Here is a 9124-nt window from a genome sequence, read left to right as displayed (position 1 = left end):
TTTAATTTATAAAACAAATTAAAGGGCTAAAGTACACATGGGAGGAAAACACATGGGGGGAGAATGATGATAATTGTGTGTTTTTATTTTGCAACTTCTACCTGCAAAGTGTTTAAAATTGTTTCCAAGCATGCACTCAAAATTTTTAACATTTTAACATACATGCATGCACACCCCAAAATTAAGAAAGAATTTAGAATGGCAGTTTCACTCTGGCTGAAATCTAGACTACGATTTTAAACAGCCTAATATATACAGAGGCAAGAACAAACTTTTTGATGTTGGCAATTCTAAGGCGAAAAGTTAAAATTGTCAGCCAGTTTCTTAGTGTTATAAATTAAATAACCAACCAAATTATTGTTGCTCACTTAATCCTGGCTTTGCTCATTAACTTTAGAAGTTTAACACACATTGCAACAAAACTAGTGTCACATGCAATGAATGTGTTCCTCCCTAAATGAAAAAAATTTGATGTGCTTTATCCAGAAGTAATTACTTTGAATTGTTCAGTGTCAAATGATGCATCATTATTTGCTACTCAAAACATGTATACATTCAATGCATATTTTCTTCTTATCATAAAACATGCAAAAATAACCTTCCATCAAACACTGGATAATTCTGTTCTAACACTAATATTTTCCTCCTCCACCTTTTGCCTCCCACTGAAATCAAACTTATGCAAATGCTACATAATTCAATGAATGTGGAGAACCTACTTCTACCCCCCTGTAGTCATGGGGAGAAGATCTGGGCTTGAGAGTCTCCTATTTTTTAAATTTTGTGATGAAAGCATGGTAAGCAACCCCTCTGTGTGTTTAAGTGAGCCAAGTGAAACTTGAAGAGACAGCTTAAAGTAACCTAGGAGCCCTTGCGAGGCATCTGTGGAGGGCAGTGGAGAAATGGTAGGACTTTTTTTCAGACTTTTTAACATTGTGGGGGGTTATGTCAGCTGTATTGTTCATATATTAGCAGTTAGCGATACTGTTTATATTGACTACTTGTAATGTGGCAGTGTTTCAGGGACCTGATCAGGAAGATCTGGTACTGTGCAAACATGCAAGAGTAGACGGGTCTGATCCTAGGTTAGAGTCAAAACACCCTGAAGTCAGTAGAAATAGTCCTTTCTACTGCAGTGGGCTTGACACAGGCCCAGAAAGAGAGAAAACCCTTTCGCCTTGGTACAAGTGTGTACGTGGGGTTGCCAGCTTGTTAGTTTTGACATTTTATCATTTTACACATCTGTTGGATTTAATATAAATCTGTGCATCTCCTTAACAAGAAATTATCATAACATATTGTGATCGTGTCTAAAAAATTTAACAGATGCAGTAGAAATATAAGACACCATGATCTATCAGTTGTGTACCTACGTTACTGCAAATCCAGGCTCATGTGAGCAGCCATTTCTGCATGTGTATACAAATACACATGCACATTTATACGTAGAAATAAAGGAAAAATATACGAACATTTCAACAATGCATCCATTGCTTGATGCAGAATATATGTGCAGGTTTTGAAATGAGGGTAAGATATTTTGCACTGAATATTTGTCTATTTTGTGTAGCAATCTGTAGCAAAATCTTCCACAAATGAGTACCTGTGCATGTATATATGTATTTGTATGTAGACACACACACACAAACATGCATTCACATACATATGTCATGTATTTTTGTGTACATGAATGTGTGGATTCATTACTGAAATGGTTAAGTTTTTGAATATATACTGTTTCATCTTTGGATATTACTGTGTCTATATATGCATATATAATCATATGTATCCAGTCTAGCAAATAATGTGTCATTCTGAAAAAAAATTACAAGTGTTTATTTAAAACTGACATATATTAGTAATGTATAAAAGAGAAATGGGTACTTCCTGATGACTATACCCGTATCTGTAGATAGCCAGTCAACTATTAAAAACCTGGGGAAAGGGCTAGACTTTGCGGAAAGAGCACACAATTGTTTGAGGTTGTGGATAGGAGAGTACTTCAAATTCGGTGAACCAAAAATTTGAAGAGATTTTGAAGAGTTAAGCCAGTAAAAAAAAGAAAATCTACAAAATATGCCTTTTTTGATTTGTCTCGAACTTCAAGAAGGGCTAACCGTATCAAAAGAGGATGTGGCATGAAAAATGTGAAGTGACTGCGGCTCAAGCTGCAAACATTTCCACATGTCAATAATTCTACACATGGTATTCTCATTGAAGTCAAGTAAATTACTTAAATACTTTGCATTTTATAAGATTAGCCCTTCAGTTTGCTTATAATGAAATTAGACATGAAGACTTGCATTAAGACCAGAGGTCCGTTCTGATCTACAGACAGATTTTTCATAGGTACAGGTAGTAGCGCTATAGTCAGTGCGTAGAGGTTTATCCATGTTCATCCTCATGCATATCTGTATCCCTGTCTGCACCCAAAAGTAGTTCTGTATCAGCAATGAATATAAATGTATATATGTATACATATGCATAATATATATACACAGAAATATGTACACAAAAACAGGGACTCCAAGGGAACTGAGATGGCTGGCAAACTTCTGTGCGCAAACACGCATGTGACATTTGAATGTCAGCTGCTTCATATGAGGCCTTATCTGTGGTGAAATTCAAGACATGTTTAAGAGCAGAGAGTAAAGATTATCAGAGGGAGGGGTGGGAAAGGCAGGCTGACGTGCCCGTACCTGGCAGAAGGCACGCGCTCGGTAAGTGCGAAGGAGCAGTACGAGGCATGTGCAATGCGTCGGGCACGACATGCTGCTCCATTTCCACTGGCTTCGGAGGCTATTGGATCGGACGGCGAATGGGCCACGGGCTGTTCTCTGTGAAGGGGTGAATTTCCTACACTAAATTTACTCAAATTTTAATTTGGAGAGGATGCAATCTTTATACTGTAAATGGGTCATTTTTGAAAATGCCCTGTAGTCCCCTGAGTACTGCGCAGTCTGTAAGTTATCAAGTCAGGCCATAAATATGTGAAAAAAAAGACTTCAGACTCTTGGCTTGAGTTCTAAGCAGGCTGCTTAGCACTGCCAGCTCTCATCGGCTTCTCCTGAATTCAAGATCTCAGATCAATACACCAGGGTCTTAGAGACTTTTTGACGATTTTTAGAGTAGTTCTAATTATTTGTGTTTGTGCTTAATTTGTAAGTGGCTGGATCAAGGTGTGATTAGTCACAGCTAGATGATCCTTGACAGTAAAATAAACATTTCCTTTGTTTAATTGGATAATTAAAATTAGGGCTAAATAGTTTTTCTCAGTGAGTCTAGTGGTTAATTGAATGGATCTTCAGACATGTCATTATCCACTGCCTATATGCATTCATTATAGGTATTATTACTGAACTAATGAACTGGCAGTTGTTACTTTAGGCTAAAATATCTCATTATACAGCTATATACATATGTGCATGTATGTAAGTGTACATTTGCTTATAAGGAAAGCTTTCATTCCTTTACTAGGACTTCATGTCTTATTTCATCTTCTAAATAACATTGGTCTGTGTTTATCATTGTTTTATAGCAAAATGTGGATTTTTCCTTTAAACCTGATAACTTGATTTAGCTTGCTAATGATAAAATTGTCAAGATGACTGACTACTTGTTCCTAAATCCTTTTTTCAGTTTCAGTTGTTAAAACTGCCAAAGAAAAAAAGAGAGGTTTAAATTTCCAGGTATTGTCTTGAGCAAGCAGTGATTTTTTGTAAGGGTTGCCAAGAAAATGTTTGTCCATTTTTTTAAACTTCATGGATTTGGAAGTTAAAAAAAAAAAAAACCTTCATGGACTTGGAAGTTTTAAAAATTTTCATTTTGCATTTTTTTAATATTGAAGCACTGAAATTTTAAAACAAGGATTTCAGTTTGTGAATAAGAAAATGAAAGATAAAAATTTCTAAGTTGTTATGTCTGCAGAGTTGTTATGTCAGGACCCTTTTTAAATGTTTGAAGAAATTTGTTTTTGAGAAAGTAAGACATCCTGTCTTTCAAAATATGGGTTCACTGAATGTTGCTTGTTCTTCTAACTTTAGGAAACCATTGCAGGTGTGATTTTTTTTTTTTTAAGGATAAAACAGCTGTATAAAAGCTCTCATCCAAGCTTCTGTGCTTCCTCACAATTCTTTAAAATATAAAACCACACTGAGTGATAGTCTGGCAATTACTCCATCAGTACCACAAACATACCAGGCATCTGAAGCATCTTGCCAGTGTAATACAGTCTGCCGTCTTGCTGTTGGGCCAGAGAATAAAGATAGATCCTGTAGTAACCTGCTTGGAAAGGGAGTAAGTTGAAGGCAGATTTTTTGGTGCTGTAGTGTGGGGAAAAGACTTGGAAAGATATGGGGCTGTAAGGTAAAGTCCTCTGGGAGGCAGTTCTTCCTCATGACAGAAGACAGGCGGTACCACCGCCAAAAGCCACTATGGACTGAAATGGTGACACTATCTGAGGGGCAGAGAGGCTGTTCCCTAGGTTGGCAAGACCAAGGACCACTTAGAGCTATGGATCAAAATCCTTTAAAAATGAGTTTAAAAACCAGGAGGCAGGTAACGCACATGTCAGAGCACCAGCTTAATGAACGCCTGAAAGGAAGCCTTCACAGCGAGGGGCCATTTGCTTGTGGAGCAGCGGCAGTCTCCGAATGGACTGCAGCTGATGTATTAGTTTTCGGTAGTCCCACGCTGTGCTGGCAAAGGCATGTGCAGCAGTCTGGAGGGTCGCATCTGCATGGAGCTGGTACAACTCTTGTATGGAGCTGAAAGCAAAGGGCCATGCATGACCTTGGCTCTCTGGTCATCTAACCATTCGTCCAGACCAGATCCATGGTGCCCACAAGGTTTCTATCACAGGGGCCAACCTTCTCCCTGCTCTATTTTCTGGTTGCTGCCCCTAACTGGGCAATAGCATCCCTGCCTTCTCCAGATTTATTGCCCACCTGCTGACCCTCACTGCCCCTGAGATTGCTCTCAGACCCTGCTCTGTGCTCTGCAGTGCTCACGGCATCCGCTGAGGAGAAGGTGTAAGCTGTGGGTTGTTCTGGTCAGTGAGGATAGTTTCCACTTCTCCTTCCTCTTGATAGCCTCTAAGTAAGAGATGCAACGGGCGTTTTATGTATCTGCAGTGCAGTCTGAACAAACAGTGATTATAATCAACATGATAGAAAAAAAACACAGAAACTGTTTTGCAGGCCAGATCTCTGTGTGAGGTGGAACTTGGTGTGATGTAAAGAGGAGAAATGTGGGCAGGCAAAGCCAATACATGCATTCAAGCATTGCACAGCGAATGGAAGTCTCTCCAGTGTTTTCAACTTTCTATTAGTATAAATATTCTTATTTCCTTGCAATATCGATTCCCTTCAAGAGCCAGTTTATGCAATGCTCAAGCTTAAAAATTACCCAGCTCATGTCCTGGTGTCAACAGGAACTGCAGTAAGCTGTAATTGTGGTAGAGACCGGATAATGGCAATAATGATTAGTATGTTAATTGCTTTAACTCTCAAAAACATTTTCTGACTGGCTGATCAGTGTAATGTCTAAAAAGCCTGTCGTCTTGCCTACTTAATTTTGTTTACATATGAGCTAATCCCTTTCAGACCCCAGCCTACCCAAGGTTCCAGTATCAATATCTGAGATAGGCTTTGGAAGTAGGATTTCCTGACTCTTTATTGTCCCCAGGTCATTAGACACTCTCCATCCCCTGCAGACATTTAGCCGCAGTGAGCCTATGTCCATGGGCATGCTCACAGTGACCTTTAGTAGATGCCAGAGGTATTCCTGGGATAAATGAAAACCCCATTTATTTCAGAAGATAAACTTACCTCTTCTGATATAAATAGTCCTGCTTTCATCTGTTGGTAGAATGCTTCAACAAATCTTAGATTCATTTTTCACGCAGTGTGTATTCATGTGGATCCTGAACCTGCAAAGAACGTGGTGTTCCTGTGCCCTCTTCCCATACTGCCATGTTACGGGATCATAACACCGCTTACCTTCCCATAACGTATGAGGGCATGCTAAAGTGCGGGACTGCTGCCCCAGTGGGAGCAGTATCAGGCGCTGTGCCTGCAGGATGAGCTGCAGCCTGCAGTCCCCAGAGAGCAGCAGCCATTCTGCCCCAGCGTGGCATCGCAGGCGACCCTGGCGCTGGGGTGGGGACACGCAGGCCATGGCTCTGCCCTCCGCTGGGAAAGGTTAGTGCTGCCAGAAACCCTGAGTGTACCGAGTTTCAGAGGCTGCGATGTGATGTGCCTCTGCTGTGGGGACCTGGAGGGTGAAGCTTCTTGTGCTCCGGGGCGCCCATGCTGTGAGTGAAGTCTGAGTGCTGTGCAGCCACGTGCAAGCACTAAATACAAGTTGCTGCTAGTGCCCTATATTGCAAAGAAGGTGCGAACAAAAATATGAAAGCAAAGAAAATGAAGATTGCATTAGTTATGTAGACAGTATCATACAGTTGAAGAAACATTGCTCTATGTAAAACTGTGCAATAATTTTATTTGCAGTTAAATACAAAAATTCATTAAAAGTCACTATTCAGAACGATCTCATCAGAATTAGACATATATTCCTATGCTTAATAATACTAAAAAAAACCCTCACAACAACATTCAAATAAAACCTTCAATTAGTGCGAGTGATGAAAACATAAAGCAAAATAGTGTAAAAGAAGATAGAGGTATTTATCTGGAATTCCAGCTGTAAAATTAACTTCATAAAATTTGTAAGATATGGAAAACCAAACTGCTGGAAAACATTTCATCAACAGCATCAACTCAACCGTTTGTTATTAGAACTTTTTGTGCAGTCTTTTAATGGGTGCAGCATGTTGCACTGTCAGGCCTAGTCTGTAGTATATAATAAGAGAGAAAGGAATGAAAGCTTTTGCAAATATTTACACAACTGGTTGTATACTGATGTTTAGAACTACCCTATGCTGGCAATTTTTAAAGGACATTGTTTTTTATTGATGTTTAAAGGTTTTTTTTCCACTAATTGAGGTGAACAAGCATAATTATTTTAATACATTAAAATTTTCTTGTCCTAAGATGGTGTCAATGACAGGCTATGTACATAATTAAAAATACAACTTGAATATGCATGTATGTAGTACCAATAGTATGTAAAGGAGTGTGAACTCCAGATGGCTGCAAACAAAAGCAAGATCAGGACCTCTGGCTGCCATCTGTCCTCAGGATCAGAATATGGACCCCGTTATGTACTCTTCATTTTTATTCATCAGTGGAATGGAGATCAATACAATTTGCTTTGAAAACATCCCTGCGCTGTTGTGGTGGGTTGCTTCAGTGTTTGTTACTGTGTGTATTGACTAGCTATGCCCACTAGCCCTTAACACCTTTTTTAATCTTTAATTATTTATATATTTTTTTTCAAAATAGGCAACATAATCAGATCCATTTATCAACAAACTGAGTAGCAGAACAATTCTTTTATCTGTCTTTGTCTATTTTGGCATTAATGAAATAGCAAAAGTCACAATTTGGACATCCTTATTTTTCCCCACTGTCAAATATACACAAAATAATGAAACTAAAGGCATTAAAGACTACTTGTGTGAAGGAAATGTTTGTTCTGAAAAGGAGACCTTGTACATGCTAACTTTCTCCTGGCAGCGTGCAGTTTTGTCTGAATCATATGCTGCCAGGCTGTGGTGAATTGCGGTGTTCTCAAACTGTGCTGCTGACACAATTTTGAAGTAGATTGCCCTGAAGGAAAGATGATGATGCACTTAAGTAATTGGACTGTGCATCCCGCATAGACTTTTTGAGTTTTGCATAGTTACATTTTGTAAATATCTTGTTTAATTTCCTTGGGAGGGAATTAAATTTTGGGGGAAGAGGAGAAGAAACAGTAGTGTTAGACCTCTTTCAGTTTTAAAAGCAAATTTTCAATTGCTGTCATGAAACTTTAAGTTCATGGAACTGTTAATTTCCTGGCAGACAGGAATGCTGCTGCTCGGGTCTCAGCCTCCATCCAAATTCTTAGAATCGCACTTGCATCGTGAAAGCGTACGTTGCGCTTGCAAACCAGGAAGTGCAAACTGTTGCAATGGTTTTTCTAAATGCCCGTAACCAGAGTAAGCATGACAACTGCCAGACAGGCTCCATGCAGCGTGTATAAAGTACAATGCACAGGCCAAGGCTTGGACACATCTTCTTTTGGCCGGTCTGTTGGATGGAAGAAATGGCAGGTGTGCCAGCAGCTGGCAGGATGAGAGGAGGTAGGGTGCTGCCTAATTACAAAATGGAAGCAGAGGAGTTGCGGGTAGCAGTTGTCGATGCCTGTAAAATCTTCTCTAAGCTCATCCAGTGCTTTTCTCTTTTTTCCTTTTTAATTCCCTTTATGAAATAAGCTGAAGCATTGAGTGTATTTCTAGCATACTCTGCTAGATTACTATTACTATTGCTATCTACTATTTCTAGTACACTCTACCAGAAATATGGGGGGTGAGAGGGGAGAGTCTTAGGCTAGTGAAACCGGAGTTTGTTACTGCAACGTGCATATGTGCTTTTCGTGGCCATCATTCATTTCTGTGCTAATAACCTTAAAATCTGACTTCCCTCTTCATATCGAAGGGGCAGAAATATATTATTTATGTAATGCACAGAGGAAATTTTGTAATTACGCTGTTATATTTTTTAACTAATGCTGTTGAACAGAACTAATTTTCCTTCATTTTTTCAGGTAATGATTTTCATAGTGTTTTGTGTGTAGCCAGTTTCTCCCTGTGTGAGCAGTGAAGCTTCCACACAGCTAGTGGGGAAAAGATAAATGCTTTCAAAATAGGAAAATTTGACTGAATGCTGGCAGGAGCTCAAAAGCAATTACATACTACCAGGAGGTACTCTCAGTTCAGTTTTACAACAAACTTAATGTAACTATATCTCCTTCAAATGAAATTGTTTGGCTGGGGCAGCATTGGTGATACGGCTTCCCTTGGCTTGTGCTTACTTGCTTCTTGAAAGTGATTTGTAAGAAAAATTTTGAACATTTTTGTATTTTTGCTGTGAATCCTATGTTACTTTTGAAAACCATTATGGTTCATGTCGCTCAAGAGTCACATCTGAAGTCTTTTCTTCCTCATTGTTGCAAGTGGTTC

This window comes from Apteryx mantelli, chromosome 5 (assembly GCF_036417845.1).
Source record: "Apteryx mantelli isolate bAptMan1 chromosome 5, bAptMan1.hap1, whole genome shotgun sequence".
In the NCBI taxonomy this organism is placed as follows: domain Eukaryota; kingdom Metazoa; phylum Chordata; class Aves; order Apterygiformes; family Apterygidae; genus Apteryx; species Apteryx mantelli.
This window is presented reverse-complemented; position numbering follows the sequence as displayed.